Source organism: Littorina saxatilis, unplaced genomic scaffold (genome assembly GCF_037325665.1).
Source record: "Littorina saxatilis isolate snail1 unplaced genomic scaffold, US_GU_Lsax_2.0 scaffold_433, whole genome shotgun sequence".
Taxonomy (NCBI): domain Eukaryota; kingdom Metazoa; phylum Mollusca; class Gastropoda; order Littorinimorpha; family Littorinidae; genus Littorina; species Littorina saxatilis.
This window is the reverse complement of record NW_027129365.1, coordinates 73,265-96,365: the sequence shown is the minus strand read 5'-3', so window position 1 is coordinate 96,365 and position 23,101 is coordinate 73,265. Positions and strand designations below refer to the sequence as shown.

General features: G+C 40.1%; 1 long non-coding RNA gene across 2 annotated transcripts; it reads left to right on the top strand.

Annotated features, from left to right (window-relative positions):
• The first annotated feature begins 11,661 nt into the window (after nucleotides 1-11,661).
• LOC138957638 (uncharacterized) lies at nucleotides 11,662-16,536 on the top strand. 2 transcript variants are annotated; one of them, XR_011453109.1, is made up of 5 exons: nucleotides 11,662-11,812; nucleotides 12,561-12,724; nucleotides 13,271-13,344; nucleotides 15,408-15,533; nucleotides 16,098-16,536. It is a non-coding gene; the product is annotated as an uncharacterized lncRNA (long non-coding RNA). The 2 variants fall into 2 exon arrangements; XR_011453110.1 differs by having other exon boundaries at nucleotides 11,669-11,816.
• Nucleotides 16,537-23,101: the final 6,565 nt, after the last annotated feature.

Genomic DNA, 23,101 nt, shown 5'->3' with positions numbered 1-23,101 from the left:
AGACTAAGAAAGAGAGAGACTAAGAAAGAGAGAGAGAGACTAAGAAAGAGAGAGAGAGGGACTAAGAAAGAGAGAGAGAGAGACTAAGAAAGAGAGAGAGAGAGACTAAGAAAGATAGAGAGAGAGAGAGAGACAAATAAAGAAAGAGAGAGAGAGACTAAGAAAGAGAGAGAGAGACTAAGAAAGAGAGAGAGGGAGACTAAGAAAGAGAGAGACTAAGAAAGAGAGAGAGAGACTAAGAAAGAGAGAGAGACTAAGAAAGAGAGAGACTAAGAAAGAGAGAGAGAGACTAAGAAAGAGAGAGAGAGAGACTAAGAAAGAGAGAGAGAGAGACTAAGAAAGAGAGAGAGAGAGACAAAGAAAGAGAGAGAGAGAGACTAAGAAAGAGAGAGAGAGACTAAGAAAGAGAGAGAGAGAGAGAGAGACTAAGAAAGAGAGAGAGAGAGACTAAAAAAAAGAGAGAGAGACTAAGAAAGAGAGAGAGAGAGAGACTAAGAAAGAGAGAGAGAGAGACTAAGAAAGAGAGAGAGAAAGAGAGACTAAGAAAGAGAGAGAGACTAAGAGAGAGAGAGAGACTAAGAAAGAGAGAGAGAGAGACTAAGAGAGAGAGAGAGAGACTAAGAAAGAGAGAGAGAGACTAAGAAAGAGAGAGAGAGACTAAGAAAGAGAGAGAGAGAGACTAAGAAAGAGAGAGAGAGACTAAGAAAGAGAGAGAGAGAGAGAGACTAAGAAAGAGAGAGAGAGAGATTAAGAAAGAGAGAGAGAGACTAAGAAAGAGAGAGAGAGAGACTAAGAAAGAGAGAGAGAGAGAGAGAGACTAAGAGAGAGAGAGAGAGACTAAGAAAGAGAGAGAGAGACTAAGAAAGAGCTAGAGAGAGAGAGACTAAGAAAGAGAGAGAGACTAAGAGAGAGAGAGACTAAGAAAGAGAGAGAGAGAGACTAAGAGAGAGAGAGAGAGACTAAGAAAGAGAGAGAGAGAGAGACTAAGAAAGAGAGAGAGACTAAGAAAGAGAGAGAGAGAGACTAAGAAAGAGAGAGAGAGAGAGAGACTAAGAAAGAGAGAGAGAGAGAGACTAAGAAAGAGAGAGAGAGACTAAGAAAGAGAGAGAGAGAGACTAAGAAAGAGAGAGAGAGACAGAGAGAGAGACTAAGAGAGAGAGACAGAGAGAGAGACTAAGAGAGAGAGACAGAGAGAGACAGAGAGAGAGAGAGAGACAGAGACAGACAGTCAGATAGACAGACAGTCAGATAGACGGATAGACAGATAGACGGATAGACAGACAGACAGACAGAGGAACTGACAACAGACATACAGACAGAGAGATACGGACAGACAGACAGAGAGACAGACAGTCTCTTGGAGACAAACAGGCTGACAGACACTGTTCCGCCGCTTTGGTAATTATGGGTGTAGCAGAACCCACGCCGTCGGCAGAGGGATAGTTACAATCACTACTACTCTTTAAAAGTATGGGTTTGTGTGAACCCGCGCCATCGGTAGTGTGTATGTAAATTATCATAATCAATTAATTTTAATGTTTTGTCATGTACACACTAAAAATTTGCAGACAGAGAGCAAATTAGGTGTGTGAGAGATACTTAAAATTTCAAAACGATACCTTTAATGGTTCCAGAGTTACAATGATTTTAGTGTGTCTCTGGGTACAGGTGAACCCAGGAAGCACGGCAAAGGTTAAAAATTAATTAATGACTTTGGTCATTAAAAATCTGAAAATTGTAAAAAAATAATTTTTTTATAAAACTATCCAAATTTACGTTCATCTTATTCTCCATCATTTGCTGATTCCAAAAACATATACATATGTTATATTTGGATTAAAAACAAGCTCTGAAAATTAAATATATAAAAATTATTATCAAAAATTTTTTTCGAAATCAATTTAAAAACACTTTCATCTTATTCCTTGTCGGTTCCTGATTCCAAAAACATATAGATATGATATGTTTGGATTCAAAACACGCTCAGAAAGTTAAAACGAAGAGAGGTACAGAAAAGCGTGCTATCCTTCTTAGCGCAACTACTACCCCGCTCTTCTTGTCAATTTCACTGCCTTCGCCATGAGCGGTGGACTGACGATGCTACGGTCTTGCTGAAACATTGCATTGCGTTCAGTTTCATTCTGTGAGTTCGCCATCTACTTGACTAAATGTTGTATTTTCGCCTTACGCGACTTGTTGTTCTTTCTGGCTTGACTTCTGACAATGAACCACTCACACAGCAAACAAAGACATGCTTTGATATTAACAAAATGCTACAGAATCAGAAGGAACCCGGTGCCTTTGACAACCTTTGGAGGAAGACCCCTACAACCAGGTGTATAATCTATTTTGACTGTTTTTTCGTCAGATACTTGTATTCACTGAGCTGCAAATCTTCCAGCAAGAATTCCTTCATAGGTTGTCAAAGGCACCGGGTTCGTTCCGCTTTTTGAGCATGTCCTTGAAATAAAAGCGGGTTTTGCATTTAATTTTTCATCTTTTTCAATGTTCATACTTGTAAGTAGCTTCAAATATAGCTGACCATGGTTGTGTGAGATTGTGACCGATTCATCATCAGGAGTCAAGCCAGAAAGAAACAAATCCCCCTGCCGCGCCGCTTTTGATGGAATCGCCTGCCGCCAGCCTTGTTGTCGCTGCCGCCGCCGCCGTAACGTCGCTACATGGAAACATAGCTTTATACCTGTACTTAGAAGTCAGAACTTTTTTTGTCTTCCTAATTTTGAGAGTGATGATACAAAGAGGGTACCGGCCTCACTACAATAACGTGTAGAGGGTCAGATAAAATCGGTTCTGGTTGGTCAGATCAGTCATGTGATGCAATGCTAATGAACACAGTGCAGGGACCAGTCGCCTCAGCACATGTTGCCGGTGTAACAGGCCATTTTGACACATAGTCAGTTTTGACCGGGAGGTCATTCTAGGCTAGCTGATTTTGACCGAGAGGTCATTCTGGGCTAGCCAATTTTGACCCCCACCCCAGTCAGTTTTGACCCCCCCTTCAAACTTTAAGAAGAAGTACGTTAGGACCTTTTAAAGCGAAATATATGTATGTGTGCACAAAATCTGTTGGAAAAATGATCTAAAATTTTTTTTTTTTTTAAATCTAAAAAAAGAAAAAAAAAGTGTTGACACTTCCTTTGAAACTTCAAAAATAAGTACACAAAGATCTTTTAAAACGAAATGTACGCATAAATGAATGCATCTATGCATCTCCACAAGTTTGGGGAGGGTCATTCTGGGCTAGCCCAGAATGACCTCCCGGTCAAAATCAGCTTGCCTAGAATGATCCCCCGGTCAAAACTGACTAGGCCCCCCCTTCAAACTTCAAGATTAAGTACTTTAAGACATTTTAAAACGAATTAAATGTAAATGTAGACAATGTTTGTTGTAAAAATGATACTGAAAAAAAACCAAATCGGAAAAAAAACTAACTTTATTTAAAAAAAAAATTTTTAAAAAGTTTCGACGCTTCCCTTCAAACTTCAAGAATAAGTACATTAGGACTTCAGATGACGAAATGTATGCATATATCGTATGCATCTATGTATCTCAACAAGTTTGGGGAGGGGGGGGGGGGCAGTCATTCTAAAAATCAGCTAGCCCAGAATGACCCCCCCCCCCCAAACTTCAAGAATAAATACACGAGGACCTTTTAAAACGAAATGTACGCATATATGTATGCATTTATGCATCCCCACAAATGACCTCCCTGTCAAAATCAGCTAGCCCAGAATGACCCCCCCGGTCAACACTGACTAGGCCAGTCAATATTGACCTCCCCTTCAAACTTCAAGAATAAGTACTTTAGGACCTTTTAAAACAAATCATTTGTATATGTGCACAGTATTTGTTGGAAAAATGATTGTTTTTAAATCGAAAAGAAATCGAAAAAAACTTTCTAAAAAAAAAATAAAATACAAAAAAGTTTCGACGCCTCCCTTCAAACTTCAAGAATAAATACACTAGACCCTTTTAAAACGAAAATATACGCATATATGTATGCATCTATGCATCCCCACATGTTTGGGGGGGGGGGGGGGGGGGCAGTCAATATTTTTTCAACAAATACTGTGCACATATACAATATAATTTGTTTTAAAAGGTCGTAAAGTACTTATTCTTGAAGTTTGAAGGGGAGGTCAAAATTGACTGGCCTAATCAGTTTTGACTGGGGGGCTAGCTGATTTTGACTGCCCTCACCCAAACTTGTGGGGATGCATAGATGCATACATATATGTTTATATTTCGTTTTAAAAGGTTCTAGTGTATTTATTCTTGAAGTTTGAAGGGAAGCGTCGAAACTTTTTATTTAATTTTTTTTTGTTTAAGAAATTTTTTTTTACGATTTTTTTTATTAAAAAAAAAATCATTTTTCCAACAAATACTGTGCACATATACATATAATTTGAAAGGACAGACGAGGCTTACCTGGTAAGGTGAAGGCTGGACCTGATTTAGTGGAGGTACACAGACGGCGACGGCTGTTCTAATGATTAGAGAGGACGCATGCGCAACCAATCACCTTTCAGATAACAATATGTTACAAAGTCAAACACATGTTTTCAAATAATTTAGTGCCCTAATTTTATCCCAAATGCAGAGGGGATTACAGTCTCACTTAAGGGTGGGATTAAAACAGCCGTCGCAGTCTGTGTACCTCTACTAAATCAGGTCCGGCCTTCACCTTACCAGGTAAGCCTCGTCTGTCCTTTCAATTTAGTCTCGGTACACAGCACTGGGCGAAAAGTCACGTTTTGGCACTATAACGTGGCATATAACATGAAACATGAAGTTAATCAACTGAATTTTGTGGCATTATACCTGTGCGATTCACATCAAGTTAGAAAAACTGCCGTAACGCAATAAAATCCCTGAGATTTTAGCGGGCTGCAAAACACAGTGAAACATCGAGTTTGGGTGTCTGCGTTTTGGACGTTTCACGTCGTGTTAAACGCGTTTCAGCAGTGCGCAAAACACCACGAAACCTATGGAGTTTCGATAAGTTTTTCTGGTTTCTAAAACTTGATGTTAGAGTGTTGTTTTGATGGATTATTCTGCGTTTTCATCAGCCTGGTGCCGAACCTGCAGAATCAGACGATTATTGGCTCCCTCTCTCTCTCTCTCTAGTTTCTCTCTCAGCACGGTCACACACACACACACACATACACACACTGCACATACATCATACACACACACACATTCACACTGTCACTGCACACGGCACACACACATGCACACACATGCACACACACACACACACACACACACACACTGTGACTGACACTGACTGACCGTCACACACACACACACACACACACACACACACACGGGCACACACTGACTGACCGTCACACACACACACACTGACAGGCACACAGTGACACACACACACACCCCTTGAACTGACACACACACACGCACACACAACTGAACACACACATACACACACTGATCATCAGTTAATAAATGTGAAAAAAAGTGCAGTGCACAAACATTTTTGGGGGTATCTCTTATTTTCTCTATAATTATGAGCCTTGTCACAGTACAGTGTACACGAGAGACTGCATTGCCCGTGCGTTGAGCAGAGAAAGTAGGTCATTCTAACCTGACTATTTAGCGCGGTCAGATTTTAGTTTTCTTCTATATTCCTTTGCTGGGGTACTGGCCGAGTTAATCGTTTTCCCATGTGTGTGGGACCTGTAAGGAATTCGAAGCGGCGAAGGACCACAGATAGGCATTTGTTCTACTCCCCCCCCCCCCTCCCCGAAACATCCGTCCGAGATGGTGGCTACTGACTGGACTTGCAACTTTCTCAACTTGTACAGTACGAACTGCAGTGACTCGAATTTGAGTTTTGGGATTTCTCTTGCTCTACCTTTTCTGATAATGTTTTACTTAGCTCGTGTTTAGATGAGATAGATAGATAATTTATTGCCAAGTGTACAATACATGAATGAACATAAAAAATACACGAGGAAAGCAGCTTGCTGTGTGATAAAAACAAAAATAAATAGCATTCATACATCACTGGCGCGTAGCATCATACATACATGGGTAAGACAATTTGGTGTCACAGTAACTAATACATACACTATACAGACATGGTGAGAACTATGAGACTAAGAGCTATCGGAACCACAATACATACTGTCTCTTTACATTTAGTCAAGTTTTGACTAAATGTTTTAACATAGAGGGGGAATCGAGACGAGTGTCGTGGTGTGTGTGTGTGTGTGTGTGTGTGTGTGTGTGTGTGTGTGCGTGTGCATGTGTGTATGTAGAGCGATTCAGACCAAACTACTGAACCGATCTTTATGAAATTTTACATGAGAGTTCCTGGGTATGATATCCCCGGTCATTTTTTTTTTTTCGATAAATACCTTTGATGACGTCATATCCGGCTTTTTGTAAAAGTTGAGGCGGCACTGTCACACCCTCATTTTTCAATCAAATTAATTGAAATTTTAGTCAAGCAATCTTCGACAAAGGCCGGACCTCGGTATTGCATTTCAGCTTGGTGGCTTAAAAATTAATTAATGACTTTGGTCATTAAAAATCTAAAAATTGTAGAAAAAAAATGTATAAAACGATCCAAATGTACGTTCATCTTATTCTTCATCACAGTGATGTACATTTTAGTCGGTCTCCGGTCTCTGACCAATCCAATTTCCCCAGGACCTATAGCTTTAACCCCAGCAGGACACAGGTCCGATTAACCTACAGAAGAAGTGGTCAAGGGTCCGATCGTTTTTGACAATGAAGCGGACATGCGGACTGTTCAATTTTCAAGAGGAAAGCTTGTTTCGGTTTTGCCAAGCGAAAGTAAACACTGCGTGAGGAAAGCTGGTTTCGGTTTTGCCAAGCGAAAGTATGCACTGCGTGTGACCAGTTTGTTGAGTGAACGAGGCACCATATGGGATCTGATTCTTTGAATTAATTTATCCTCAAGTTGGATCAAGAAGAAAAAAAGAAAACCGAACCCATATGGTGCCTCGAGTGCATTCATTGGCTCAGCAATAAATCATTGAGAGAGGATTCAGTGCACAGAACTTGGTGTGCACGGCTCGAAGAAACCGATTGTGTGTCAAAACCCAGGACATGATCCTGAAAGCAAAACTTGAGGGACCCGCAGAACGGTCAGATGCCTACCTGAAAAACATTGTCGACAGATGGGCAGTGAAAAAAACCCACAACTGTTCAAATAACTTTGAAATGTGATTCAATCCTTTGAGTATCTAGTCATGACAGTCGCGGAAGGTGGAAGAATTTAAACTGAAAAATCTTTTTAAATGCGGTTTTACGAGTCGTGTTTTTGTCCTATTGAAATTGCAATCTCAGGACACTGTGTCCTATTGATTTTCAGTCTTCAGGACAATTGTCCTAAAGGCTGCTAGAAAAATGTACATCACTGTCATCATTTTCTGATTCCAAAAACATATAAATAAAAATATATTTTTTTTATCAAAATTAAATTTTCGAAATCAATTTAAAAACACTTTCATCTTATTCCTTGTCGGTTCCTGATTCCCAAAAAATATAGATATGATATGTTTGGATTAAAAACACGCTCAGAAAGTTAAAACGAAGAGAGGTACAGAAAAGCGTGCCATCCTTCTCAGCGCAACTACTACCCCGCTCTTCTTGTCAATTCCACTGCCTTTGCCACGAGCGGTGGACTGACGATGCTACGAGTATACGGTCTTGCTGAAAAATTGCATTGCGGTCAGTTTCATTCTGTGAGTTCGACAGCTTGACTAAATGTTGTATTTTCGCCTTACACGACTTGTTTTGTTTTAGGATCGATTTTGATAATGATTGAGAAAGGAGAATAGACGGTGTTAGTTTTACAGTCGGTTTTATGAAGTTTGAGTAAAGAAGTGCGTGGTTTTTACCCTCCCTTTCGTTTCCCTTCCCCTTCTTTAGTTTGCTATTATTGTGCCTAAGAGCCGAAATGGCTGCACTCTAACTCATCTTTGATCTCCCAAAAGACTCCATAAACAAACTAGTGTATCAAGAGGCTGGCTGGCTGCCCCTCGATGAAGAAAGAAGACTAAAGTCGGCCCAGTACGTATCAAGAGCAAGTACTTTTGACAATGCTGTGAACGAAGAGCTCACTGCTGAGTTCGACACAATAACCTCGGCCTCTTACCAAAACCTAAAAAGTCGCGTAAGGCGAAAATACAATATTTAGTCAAGTAGCTGTCGAACTCACAGAATCAGAATGAAACTGAAGAAATGCAACGCAGCAAGACCGTATACTCGTAGCATCGTCAGTCCACCGCTCACGGCATAGGCAGTGAAATTGACAAGAAGAGCGGGGTAGTAGCTGCGCTAAGAAGGATAGCACGCTTTTCTGTACCTCTCTTTGTTTTAACTTTCTGAGCGTGTTTTTAATCCAAACATATCATATCTATATGTTTTTGGAATCAGGAACCGACAAGGAATAAGATGAAAGTGTTTTTAAATTGATTTCAAAAATTTAATTTTGATAATAATTTTTATATATTTAATTTTCAGAGCTTGTTTTTAATCAGAATATAACGTATTTATATCAGCAAATGATGGAGAATAAGATGAACGTAAATTTGGATCGTTTTAGAAAAAAATAATTTTTTTTACAATTTTCAGATTTTTAATGACCAAAGTCATTAACTAATTTTTAAGCCATCAAGCTGAAATGCAATACCGAAGTCCGGGCTTCGTCGAAGACTACTTGACCAAAATTTCAACCAATTTGGTTGAAAAATGAGAGCGTGACAGTGCCGCCTCAACTTTCACGAAAAGCCGGATATGACGTCATCAAAGACATTAATCCAAAAAATGAAAAAAACGTTCGGGGATATCATACCCAGGAACTCTCATGTCAAATTTCATAAAGATCGGTCCAGTAGTTTGGTCTGAATCGCTCTACACGCACGCACACACGCACACACATACACCACGACCCTCGTTTCGATTCCCCCTCGATGTTAAAACATTTAGTCAAAACTTGACTAAATGTAAAAAGAAAAACACCCAAAATACACGAAGCAACGATCCCACTAGCAGACTATATGTTCAACCGATATTTCAAGAAAGTGGGGGTAAACCCAGGTAGGATGGCCCACATTCCCATTCACCCCTTCCCATTTTGGTTCATGGAATCCCCCATTATCATCCCTGATCATGATCTGGGTGTAACAAAAAAAGATAACCCTGTACTTGTCTCATCAATAGTAAAAGAAATAATCTCAAACTGAATAACAAAGATCACCTACAAATATTTACTGACGGCTCCAAAAAAATGATGACCAAGCTGACTGTGCTTTTGTCATTCCTGACCTCAAAATAAGTTTAAACAAAAATTAAACTCAACAAGGATGTGTCCATTTTCACTGCAGAAATGCTGGCTACGTCATCTTAAGAGCATGCCACTATATCAATGACCCCCCTCGACCTCCAACAAGAGTCGTGATTCTCTCCGACTCAAAACCAGCATAACTGCTCTTCAAAATGGTTCCAGAAACCGGGAAGAGCTTCAGACGGAAATATTGTTCCTCTGTCACCAGATCATTGCCTCTTGAACAGAACTGACCCTTAGGCTACGTACTTCCCCTCACACACATGGATCAGAGGCAAGGATATGGCTGACAGAGAAGCAAAAGAGGGCTTTCCCCGTCTCTGTGAATGTGGACAGTTTATATCTTTGTTACACCTCTTTGACCGCTGCCAATCACTCCAGCAAGATTTCTGCAACCTACACACCCTTGTCAACGAACATAACCTGAAACCCCATGAGTTTTTTTTTAGATAAACATTGCACGCTTCAATGGAAGCTAGCATACACCCTGTGTCTCTCAATAGTAGAAGGCTGAAATAGGATATCTGTTTTAAAAAACCCTGATCTCCGTTCCTCACACCGAGCTTTTTCTTCTTCATTGTATTATTTTTCCAGTTATCTATTTACTTACCTATTCAGCCAAAAATATAACAATATCCCACATAACAAAAATTAAAAAAATAAGCCTACAAAACCGCTCCAGTCCAACCATATTCCGCGTACACAATCTTCACTTCCATCCCCATTTTGAAATATCGCAACAGACTTCCAGATATATTGATTATAACACGATCATATATGTGTTCTCTGGTTGCATGTTTGTTCGGTGTCTTGTCCCCACAAGCATATTAACTCTACCTGTCCTAAAGCAAGTTGCAGTTCTAAGAGGACGTTAAAACTAGTTATCATCATCAACACACACACACACACGCACACATACACACACACACATATGAAAGAACCCATGTATATTTTTATGATTGTTGTTTTGGTCTGAATACAATTTGGAATCTTACTACACTCTTGTTAATTGATTTTACATTTTGTTGTCAGAAGTATTTTGTTCGTCGGTTCGTGTCTGGTGCGTGTGGTTTGAATGCCGTCCTGTCAAATGTCTTTTAAAAACACATTCACGGTAACATCTTCGACGCAGACACAGACAGTTAGGAAGGGCTCCTAATATGGACCACTTTTTGTTTCATGCTGATAACTAGTTTGTTTTCTTGCGAAGAAGTTTTATTTTGTGTTTGGTAGTCCTTTTCTCTTAGGTTAACCGTTAGGCCTAATTAGAGTGAAATAGCTTTGATAAACATTCAACAAAAATTAAATACAGACAAAATCACAAATGGTCCATAATAGGAGCCTGGGCGCCTAATATGGATCAGTGAAGCGGCCTTCACAAATCACTGTAAAAAGCCCCCTATACTTCAAAATAACATGATACAACTTAGTGTACAAGTCAGTCTAATTCAAATATGCTTTAGATTGATCTGTTTCGGGTTGATGAGAGCATTATTTGAAGCACACCAGGAAACTAAAGAAGCTTATCAAAAACAGAGTGAAAATAAGTGAAATTATCAACTTCCACGAAAAGAAGACTTTTATTTTTTAAATCTCGAGGACTAGTTATAGGTTATTTCCAGCAAGCTTCTTAATGAATTATTGAAAATAGCTTTTAGCTTTTTTTTCTCGATTTGTTGAAGGTGGTCCATATTAGGGGACTCGCACATACTTTGACATCTTGCTAATATTTTTTGTTTGCACGGTAAAAACTCGGGGTCAACCCTGCTAAAATGTAACAAATGCGGTCTTAGCTGTCATATATAGCATTTTTTGTGTGTTAAAAGCTTTGTCTGTGGACAGAAACCCCGGAGTCCGTTTTCGGCGCGGCAAAGCCGTTTAGAGTGAACGCTGCCAAACTGAGTGAAAACAAGAGAAAAAGCCTAACGGTTTTGAGATTTGTGTTTCTGCAATACAGCGAACAAAATTTTTTGAGCGCTCAAGCGCCGTTAGTTTTTCAGAACAGGAGGTGGTCCATATTAGGAGCCGGTCCATATTCACTAGGAGCTATAAGTGAAGCTACCACCGCTCGGCTTTACACACACACACACTTTTAATTAGTTGCTTTTGGCACACGGCCTCATCATCTGAACTTGAAACAACTACAAAACACAACAACGTACAACAACAGCATGGTTGTGCCTGTCGGGTTATCAGTCACCATAAGGTGCCTGTACTTGTCAGTCTCTCTTTTTAGATCAGTGCCAGTGGCCTGTGCCGGCGATAGTTTGGTAAAGTCGCGCAGACCGCGCATGCGCAATGTGCAGTAAAATCAGTGCTATCAAAAATGGCGGATAAATCTAACTCGTGCTAAGAAACGTTTCAAAACCAAGCTTTATGGACGTTTTTATGACTACGTACTCCAGCAGACATCAACTTGTGGTCGACGTGTGTGGGTTTTGCTCAAAATACGTAAGTAAGTATTCGTCAGCCGTTTGGCTTCTCGAATTAAGTTTCAACTTTGTCTCTGTCTCGAACCACAGGCGGAAGGTATCCTTCACTGGACCACAACTTTCTATGGGTATGAAAGTAGTCTGGTGGTCCAGTGGACGATACCTTTCGCCTGTGCTCGAACCAAATACTAAGCTTACCAGTTACCACACTGTCATACTCATAGTCATAGTGATAGCACTGATACATTTGTACAGGTAAACATGGCTGTTTGCTGAAAATCAGTCTTTGTGAAAAATTGTAATGATGTCTCTGAAGTTTGATTCAGTCCCTAATTCATTCAGTGATTCATTTTGATGGGACGTCAACCCATGGTGAGACTAATAATGATATTTGATTGTATTCTGCCAGTGCCATTGCCAACTGCCATGGTTGTTCTTGTGTGCACTAATTAGTAATTTACTAGCAATAGGAGTTCGAGTTCTACTATAGTAGTATTTTACTAAATCATTACTACTAGTACTAAATACTACTGCTACTACTAGCTTTAAACAAGCTATGGTTTGAATGACCAGCTAAATGCTAAATAGTTAATAAGTACATTATTTTTGCATCAGCGAGGTATACATAAATTTAACGAATTGCCGCGCTGCACAGCGCGCTGCGCTCTGTGAATCGCTTGCCTAAATTTAAATATTTTATTAAAAAAATACCGCATGGTTTTGCTTGACCAAATCATTTATCAGCTAACAATATGCTTTTATTTCAGTTGGACCTGACTTGAGCATGGTTCCGTTGTCTCCGCAACAACAGATTGGTTACTCAAGAATTGCAGGCATGTCCAGTTTGCAGCATGTGCAGGCTGACCCCGCTGAGTGTGAAGATCTGATGGCTGATCTAGACACAACATAAGCTGCTTGACACTATTCCAAGGTAAGCAAGAAGCTTTGAAAATAGTTACTTTAAGTGTTACTTAGTAAGTGTACATTTTTGTGGGTGAACCATCGGTAACCGTCCCCCCCCACCCCCCCCCCCCCCCACCCCTCGACACCCCCACCCACACATACAAACACGCACACAAACTTGGGTTTGTACTACAACTATTAGTATTAACTACTCTTCATAAATGAGTTATGTAATTCATCAGAGGTTTGAAGTCATTATATTTATGGTTTTGCAAATTAGTAAGAGACTATGTGGGTGCATGGATTCAGTAATGCGCAATTAATACATGCAATACTCCTGCTGGTGAGTTCACTACAAACAGGTACTACATTAGAACTGATCTATGTTATTTGTTAATGAGGATGATTAATCGTAATCTCACTGTCAAACTGTCATGATACTATTGCCATTGACAGTGCTAGATCACTTCATAAAGTTATTTTAGTAAGTAATCATATGATATTGATAATTTTGATATACCCGGTAGTGATTTTCTGACGGTGACAATGACATGTTATCTTCATACTATTCCAGGTACAAGATGCTAAACGTGCAGATATCAAGGGCTTGGGATTTCGGCTCCTGGAGATGCTACTTGTAACTGTTTTGTGAGTACCGATGTATACTGGGTGTTTTCTCAGTTTTTGTCCGCTGTCAGTGTGAGATTTATATTGTGGTACAGTGGAACCCCCCTGTTAAGACCCCCCAATTTAAGACTCCCTCCTTTTAAAGACCTTGTTTTCTCAGACTTTCTGTTCATGACCTCTGTAAATTTACCCGCATTTTAAGACTCCCTCCTTTTTGAGTCACTTGAGAAAAAGTGACTCTATGTAATCGGTCAGTGTTAGTCTGTCCGGCCGGCCGGCCGTCCGTAGACACCACCTTAACGTTGGACTTTTCTCGGAAACTATCAAAGCGATCGGGCTCATATTTTGTTTAGTCGTGACCTCCAATGACCTCTACACTTTAACGATGGTTTCGTTGACCTTTGACCTTTTTCAAGGTCACATGTCAGCGTCAAAGGAAAAATTAGACATTTTATATCTTTGACAAAGTTCATCGGATGTGATTGAAACTTTGTAGGATTATTCTTTACATCAAAGTATTTACATCTGTAGCCTTTTACGAACGTTATCAGAAAAACAAGGGAGATAACTAGCCTTTTCTGTTCAACACACAACTTAACGTTGGGCTTTTCTCGGAAACTATAAAAGTGACCGGGCTCAAATTTTATGTGAATGTGACTCATTGTGTTGTGAATAGCAATTTCTTCCTGTCCATCTGATGCCTCATATAATATTCAGAACTGCGAAAGTGACTCGATCGAGCGTTTGCTCTTCTTGTTAAGACTGAATTTTCTCAGATTATTGGAGGTCTTAAAAGGGGTGTTCCACTGTATAACCTGTTTTTCTAGTTTCGTGGTTTAGCCACGACTCACTTTGAATGAGGGTCATCTGCCAGGCATTTAGCTGATTATCTGATAGTGATAAGTGATATTTATTAATTTGCTATTTATAAATTACAGTTGCAGTAAACTAACACTGTCGCACAAAGTATGTGACTTTAAAAAAAGATTTGTTTGAAATCATGTGAGCTCTGTCCACTAGATGATGGAGAAGGGAATTTTTCCAGTTGAGTCTGCAACATGGATTTTTCTCTCTCAGGATAACAAATACAGCAGGGTTCGTACAGGTCATGGAAAACCTGGAAAGTCATGGAATTTGATTTTTAATTTTCCAGGCCTGGAAAGTCATGGAATTTCAATTCAAGTCATGGAAAGTCATGGAATTTAAAAAAAATAAGAAAGAAAGAAAAATTAACCTTTAGCACGCCAGCGGCGATTTTCGTTGCCCAGCCATTCCACACCCCCCCCCCCCCCCCCCCGCGATTTGCGTCTCCAGCACAAGGCTTGTTCGTATGACCAACTTCTCGTTCGTATTTGCATACGAGAATAACGGTATTTTTAATGGCACTTGAGCCAAAGCGAGGCTCACTTCCTTCCGTTATCTCGTCGTGTCGTCTGCGCTGCATTTGAGTCGGTTTCGTCGAAGTTTTCTGCTTTTGTTTTTGCATCGATAAAGTACTTTAGCGCTTCGACAAGCAAGATGGAGGATGATGAGTTTGAAACTTTCTTTTGAGTTGTTTCTTGACAACAAAAAGTATGCGGAATTGGAACGAATTACCGAGGAAGATCTTCGCAATGAACTGTGTATCGCGGTGAAAAAAATGACAGTTCGTCAAGTCACAGTGACGGTTACGAAACGGAATTTACGAAAGTGCAGATGGATACAAACAGTGGCTGGTCCAGTTTAGTGAAATGACAGGACCAGCAAACATTACCGATAATCTGACTGCGTAGCAAATGCTTGACTTGCTTGTCGAAGAGACACTGCGTAGAAACTTACTCAAATTCAGTGCAAAGCAAGCCAGTGTCAAAACTGGCAGTGACAAGACGTAAAAAGTTTGCGTGTTCGGAAATGGCGACCTGTGGATCTAGTCATGGAAAATGTTATTGAGGCTCATGGAAAGTCATGGAAAAGTCATGGAATTTTGTTTCTAAAAACCAGTGGGGACCCTGTACAGTATGGAAGGAAAAATTTAGGGTTGGTGTGGCGATAACAATAAAGATATGTCATAGTGACTTGACTAATTGATTTGAATTCTGCTGCAGGTCAGTCGGCCCCCACCTCCTGCTCCTGACCTGGTTGCCTACTACAACTTCGAGGAAATACGACAGGACACCCTTCAGCTTGCTGCACCATGGTGTCTCTTGGAGAACAGCAAGGAACAGATACAGGTGGGGTCGGTTGGGATACCGTAAACAGACTATTTTGTTTTGTTGGCCTTAGCATAGAGTCTGGGGATGTGAGATGTGCATGATGTGTTGTTTGAATCTGACAGTGATTGTATGAATTTTTTATACATGTATTGTCACGCGCTTTGAACTTCTGATAAGGCGCTTTATAAATGCCCGTTATTATTATTATTATTATTATTATAAATAGATACACACTTGTAAACTTATGTTAGTTTTCACACGTGAGCATGAAGGAATGTGCCTTTATGAGGAATGTATAGTGGCTTGCAATATTGAATTTGAGGGATGTTTGCAGTTATATAATATATTAGCACAGCTCAGTTTTCTTGAGGGTTCCGTGAGAACAGTGAAATTCTCCTTTGAGGACTGAAAAATATCTTGGATAATTGGTCTTAATTGGAGGGGGGGGGGGGGAATTTAAAACATAAGTACATTCACATGTGTTTTTCATTTTCACTGTGTTAAGGTGGGGAGGTCCTTCTCTACTTCTTTCTTTGTTTTCCCATTGACATATTTTTGTTCTTGTCTATATTTTTTACATAGGTTCACCATTAGTCCTCATCCCCAGCCGACTGTTTCCGCTGAAGCCGTGAAGGATACTTCTTCATGTAGGCGTGGACATCTTTTTCGTCGCCATGCAAGGCTTCCAGTACCATATAATTTTGTGAATACTCTGGGGACCTGTCATCGACTTTGGAAGGACGCTTTATTTTATAACACTTTGTACCCCATCTATGTTGACCAAGATTTTTTAAGCCGAGACCAGCTGTGCTGCAGCAGGTCACTCAGAATTGTAGAAACTGTGTATCAACAGGCTAGAATGCTGGCGTTAGATCAACGTTACAGGAAGCGACTGAAGCTAACCGTCTAAGCAGGATGCGGATATGTGCCGAATGAGAACAGATGCAATGTACATAGTGACTGTGTGTACGGATATATATCCATACCTGGTCAGATAGAGCCATATGAGTGGGTACGGATATATCCGTACCTAGGAGACAAGGAGTTAAGACCACATCTGAACTGAGGATTTAGTCTCTCCATAATCAAACGCTGAAGATTTCAGAATGAACTTTGTTAGATAAATTATCAATCAATCAATCAATATGAGGCTTATAGTTATATCACGCGTATTCCGTGGGTACAGTTCTAAGCGCAGGGATTTTGTTTCGATTTTTTTTTATGCAATTTATATCGCGCACATATTCAAGGCGCAGGGATTTATTTATGTCGTGTGAGATGGAATTTTTTTACACAATACATCACGCATTCACATCGGCCAGCAGATCGCAGCTATTTCGGCGCATATCCTACTTTTCACGGCCTATTATTCCAAGTCACACGGGTATTTGGTGGACATTTTTAGCTATGCCTATATAATTTTGCCCGTCGCGATATAACCTTCGTGGTTGAAAACGACGTTAAACACCAAATAAAGAAAGAATACAATTTTGCCAGGAAAGACCGTTTTGTCAATCGTGGGATCTTTAACGTGCACCCCCAATGTAGACCTCGGTTTTTCGTCTCATCCGAAAGACTAGCACTTGAACCCACCACCTAGGTTAGAAAAGGGGGGAGAAAATAGCGGCCTGACCCAGGGTCGAACACGCAACCTCTTGATTCCGAGCGCAAGTGCGTTACCACTCGGCCACCCATGCCGGTTGTTATGATCGCCACATTTTAGGTCCCCCCCTCCCCCCCTTTTCAAACTTCCCCGCTTTTAAGACCTTACATTTTTGGATTTTCTGTTCACAACCTGTTGTGCATTTACCTACATATTAAGCAGTGTTTCTTGTATAGAATATAGTCAATGTTTGTAAAGATTTTTATTCAAGCAGTATGTAAGAAATGTTAAGTCCTTTGTACTGGAAACTTGCATTCTCCCAGTAAGGTCATATATTGTACTACGTTGCAAGCCCCTGGAGCAGTTTTTTGATTAGTGCTTTTGTGAACAAGAAACAATTGACAAGTGGCACTATCCCATCTTCCCCCTTTCCCCTATCCCATCTCCCCCTTTTCCCGTCGCGATATAACCGTGAATGGCACGTCAAGAAACTATACATACCCTCCCTAATCACACAATTTACCTCCCCCACCTTTTAAACGGAGACAGACAGTATTCTTTAGATTTGAACAGGAAAATTTTTTCCACCGTACACTCGTTCATTGAACGTTCAGGCCGCTTTGGGTAAGTCAGAATAAATGCTCTACAAGCCGGACAACAACTTAAACTTCTGCACATCTCCTACCCATCCCTCTTCTTTTATTCATCTTCTTTCCCTCCTTCCTTCCTTTACTGTCTTTCTTTATAATCATTATGCAACGTTCATTACGTTATTAATAGATTTGGTTTATTGAGACAAATTTTTCACCCGTTACCGCCTTATGTTGTAATGTCATGCAGGAACACCACTATAAGCTTCTAGCTTGTTGCTGTTTCTGTGAACTTTGTATACATGTCATGATTGTAACCTTTGTTAAAATAAACTTATGTTTAAACCGAATGGTTGAAAACGACGTTAAACAACAAATAAAGAAAAAGAATTCATCAACGAGTGATTACTGCCTCACCATAGCAGTTAGGCCAGTCTTACTAACTCTTACTTTTATTAATGTGCCGTGATGCAAAGACGTTGAGCAGTTTTCAGATGTTTATGAATCTAGGGCTTTCAAAATTTACTGACATGTTGGACTCCATGACATCCAAACATGAAGTTCAGTTACCCCTTTTCAACTTTGAAGGTCACATTGTGGGCGAATTTTTAGCAAAAAGTTGGAACATTGGTATGACTGTTCTTACTCACAAGGGAAGTGATTTAGTTATTTACTGATTTTTATTGAGTCACTTGAGAAAAAGTGACTATGTAATCAGTCAGTGTTAGTCTGTCCGGCCGGCCGTCCGGCCGGCCGTCCAGCCGGCCGGCCGTCCGTAGACACCACCTTAACGTTGGACTTTTCTCGGAAACTATCAAAGCGATCGGGCTCATATTTTGTTTAGTCGTGACCTCCAATGACCTCTACACTTTAACGATGGTTTCGTTGACCTTTGACCTTTTTCAAGGTCACAGGTCAGCGTCAAAGGAAAAATTAGACATTTTATATCTTTGACAAAGTTCATCGGATGTGATTGAAACTTTGTAGGATTATTCTTTACATCAAAGTATTTACATCTGTAGCCTTTTACGAACGTTATCAGAAAAACAAGGGAGATAACTAGCCTTTTCTGTTCGGCAACACACAACTTAACGTTGGGCTTTTCTCGGAAACTATAAAAGTGACCGGGCTCAAATTTTATGTGAACGTGACTCATTGTGTTGTGAATAGCAATTTCTTCCTGTCCATCTGATGCCTCATATAATATTCAGAACTGCGAAAGTGACTCGATCGAGCGTTTGCTCTTCTTGTTTTGTATGGCCTTCTTTCACCCATTTAATCATTCATAAATGTTCATACCCAAGGGAAGTAATTCACATATATATCTATGGCCAATGTTTTCACAGGGCATCTGCCCCCCCTCCCAACACACACTCACATGGGCTAAAACTTACATGGCTTTTATGGGTATGACGCTCTTAATCACAAGGGAAGTAATTTACTGATGGTGTGTTTTCATTTCATGTGGCCTTCACCGATTTGAATAATTTATTTTAGCTTATCCAATTATGTGTGGATGAACACTGTCTCCACTCAAAATAGTCCTTTGCTATTGTACATTGTGAATCAGCATTTTTGTTTTTGTCCTGTTTGAATAAAGTGCAATAATTTTACAACCAAAGTGTTAATGTTAAAGATGTTTACATAATGTGTGAAGGATGATGCATTTGAAAACTAATATTGTTAAATGTCAATTGACCTGTGACAAGTCAGCAAAGTGCAATATCCAAGCATGAAACCCGCACACAATTCCCAAACAACATGCTTTCTTTTCCACAAAATTCCATCCAGGTGAAAACAATTATGTGAACGTCATAACATGGTGTTTTTTTACATTAATAATCAAGCCTAACACCAACTAACATGGTGTTAATAGGCATTTGAGCAAGCTTTAACACCAACATAACATGGAGTTAATAGGCATTTGAGCAATCTTTAACACCAACATAACATGGGGTTTTGCATGTTAAACCAGCAATAACATGATGTTAATCACATTACAAGCAAGCTGTAACACCACCAAAACAAGCAGTTTTGCAAGTTAAGTCTACGATAACATGATGTTACTTGGCGTTAAACCAAAGCTTTAATGCCATCAAAACTTGACATTTTTGCATGTTACAGACATGCTGTAACATGGTTTAACATGATGTTTTGACCGTCGCAAAACGCGCTGAAATTCCAGGCAATTTCGCAGCGATAACTTCAACAAAATCCAATCAAAATCTGGCGTTGTCGTGAACACCAAAATGTGATAAACCCATTGAAACTTGAAGTTTTGTTGGGATTTTGAGTAGTTTTGTAAGATACAAAACGCCACTTTTCGCCCAGTGCAGACTAGACGGCAATTTCTAATGATTTTTTAGAGATTGCCTTTGTGACATATTGCTCAACCTCCAATACAATTTGATATTACATAGAAACTCACCCTAAGCCTTGCAGAAATAGGAGTCCAACAGAGACTGCCCCAAATTTACGGTCGCTGCTTTGTGGTAGAAGCGTGAAAACGTGGACTCGCTGCTCCAACCTGCAGCTTTGAGGATAACATCCATGGGGACCCCCCGTGATGCTGCAGCTGACGTACTTGCTGCCCGTGTGCTGTGTGCACCAAATACTTGGGTGTCCACATTAGCTCGTGTGAGAACGTCTCTCATCCACCGAGCCAAGGTGTCCTTGCTGATGGGTTTGTAGGGTTTTTGATAACTCAAAAGCAGTTTGTTTTCGCATCCCCGAAACTCCTTAGTTCTTCGAAGATATTCTTTGAGCACAGACACAATACACAAAGCCTTATTCTGTGGAAAGGCTAAAAATTCCAGCGGTGCTAAGTGTTTTCCTTTGCAAGAATGTTTTAGCAATACATTCAAATAAAACACACATTTTGAGTTGGAAAGATGCATTGAATTCACTGACAGACTGTGAAGAGTTTGGCATCTTTGAGCAGATAACAATGCCAAAAGCATTACAAGTTTGTATGACAATTCCTTCAGTGTTATTTGTTCATGTGGATAGTACAATTCCAAATGCTCCAGCACAACATCCACATTCCATGTGGACGCATATTTAGGAAAAGCGGGTCGAAGTTCAAACACACCTTTCACAAATCGTTTCACTAAATAGTGTTCACCAAATTGAGGACATCCTGCAATGTCTAAGTAACAAGATAGAGCCGATCTGGCCGCACAAATGGCACTATAGCCAAGTCCTGCCCTGAACAGTGTTGCTAGAAAGTTGATCGCATCATTCACAGTCGGCGAAACGGTATGTATACCTCTCCTGCACGCATAACTTTTCCATTTTGCGATATAGGACGCGTAAACTTTCCTAGTTCCCTCTCTCCATGACGAAAAGATGATATTTGAAGCTTGTGCCGAAAGTCCTGACATTCGATATCTGATCCTGAGACTTCGCAAATGATCAACCTTAAGGACTTTCTCAGTCTGTGTTTTTCCTGAAGATTTGAGGGCATGAATGGCAGATTTTCCCTTGCTGACACAAGCACCGGATTGTTTATCAACATCTTTGCCAGTTTTGGATACCACGGTTGACTGGGCCAGTCTGGAACTACTACAACTCCCGTCGCTTTTTCTTTGTTGATTTTGTGCAGCATGCTGGCAATAACACAAAAGGGTGGAAAAGCATAAAAACGTTTATTAGACCATGATAGAGTGAAAGCATTCACCGCTACAGCTTCTGGATCTGGTCTAAATGATACATATTGAGGGAATTTACTGTTTATCCTTGACGCAAACAAATCTATTTCTGGTTTAGCACCCAGAATATCCAGAGCACTTGTTAAAATGTCAGTCTTCACGGCCCATTCTGTATCAAGATTGTGTACTCTAGATTCTTCATCTGCTTCTACATTGTCTATCCCTGGTATGTATGCCGATGAAACCCAAATGCCTCGCATAATGCAAAATGACCAGATTTCCTTAGCAACTGCATTGCATGTTACCGAAGTAGACCCCATTTTGTCAACACATGCAATGGCTGTAACATTGTCCATCATAAGCCTGAGATGAATGTTAGTTTTGTCCCTAGCAAAGGTTTGCAAAGACAGCAGTGCAGCTTTCAATTCCAGTATATTAATGTGCTGCTGTGCTTCTTGTTGATTCCATAGTCCACCTGTTCTACCTTGACTACACGAACAACCCCAGCCTTTCTTTGATGCATCAGTGAACATTATGAAATCTGGGTCACCATGATCAGTGTCCACATCATTAACAGATGACATGATATTCTCCCTCCACCATAACATTTCGATTTTGGCTTCAGCAGAGAACTCCACAGAGGAGTCATAATCATTATTGTTTTGCTTCAAAGCAGCAATTTTATCTTGTTCCATGCATCTGTACCAGAGAGGACCAAATTTCACCGCCTGAAAAGCAGACACTACTTGCCCAATGAACTTTGCGAGTGTTCTTACTGTGGCATACCCCTGATGTAACAGCTCAGTGGCTAGTTTATGTATCCTTTCCTTCCTCTCTGTTGTTAAAGTGACTGTCATGTCCTCTGAATCAATTTCAACCCCAAGATATCTTATTTTATGGGAAGGTATCAACACAGATTTCACCGGATGCACAACAAATCCTATTTTTTTCCAGAAGAGACAATGACTCTTTTACATTTTGCACACATTCTTTTTCAGAATCTCCAAAAAGCAATGTATCATCAATGAAGATTGTTGAAAGAAATCCTAGTCTATGTAACTGGGCCATGACTGGTTTCAGTAACTTTGTGAACAAACGTGGGCAGGGTGCTAGTCCGTTTGGACATGCAGTGAAAACAAATACTTCTCCTTTCCAGAGAAACTTCAAATATTTCTGAGATGCTTTATTTACCGGCACTGAAAAATGAGCATCTTTGAGATCCAAAGAACAGAAGAAGCGATTTCTGGTGACTAGCTCCAAAGCTGTCTTCAGTGTTTCCATTTTGAAATGCTGATAAATCATGTTTTCATTCAAATCTCTCAGATTTAAAATTAATCTCCATGTATTGTTCTTTTTTGGTCTCACAAAAATTGGAGACAGAAAATCATCCTCCGAGTGATCTGTTTTTCTTATCACCCCTTTTTGTAGAAGTTCGACAATTTCTGAATCAATTGCTGTTGTCTGTTCTTTGGAAAAATTATAGTTTTGAGGATTTTTTCTCTGTACAGGGGTCTCTGTGAAATCAATATGTATCCCTTGTACCATTTCCAAAAAAGATCGTCATATTTCGATTCCAGAGATTTCAGTTTATCCAAAAGCGGACTCATGATCGACCCCATCAAATCACGCACAGTTTCCACCATTTCATTGTTAATGTTTTGTCCACCACTTGTACTAGCAGACTCCGCATCCTTTTTTGCTGCGGAATCCGCCATCTTCAAACAATAGAAACCGGCGAGCGTC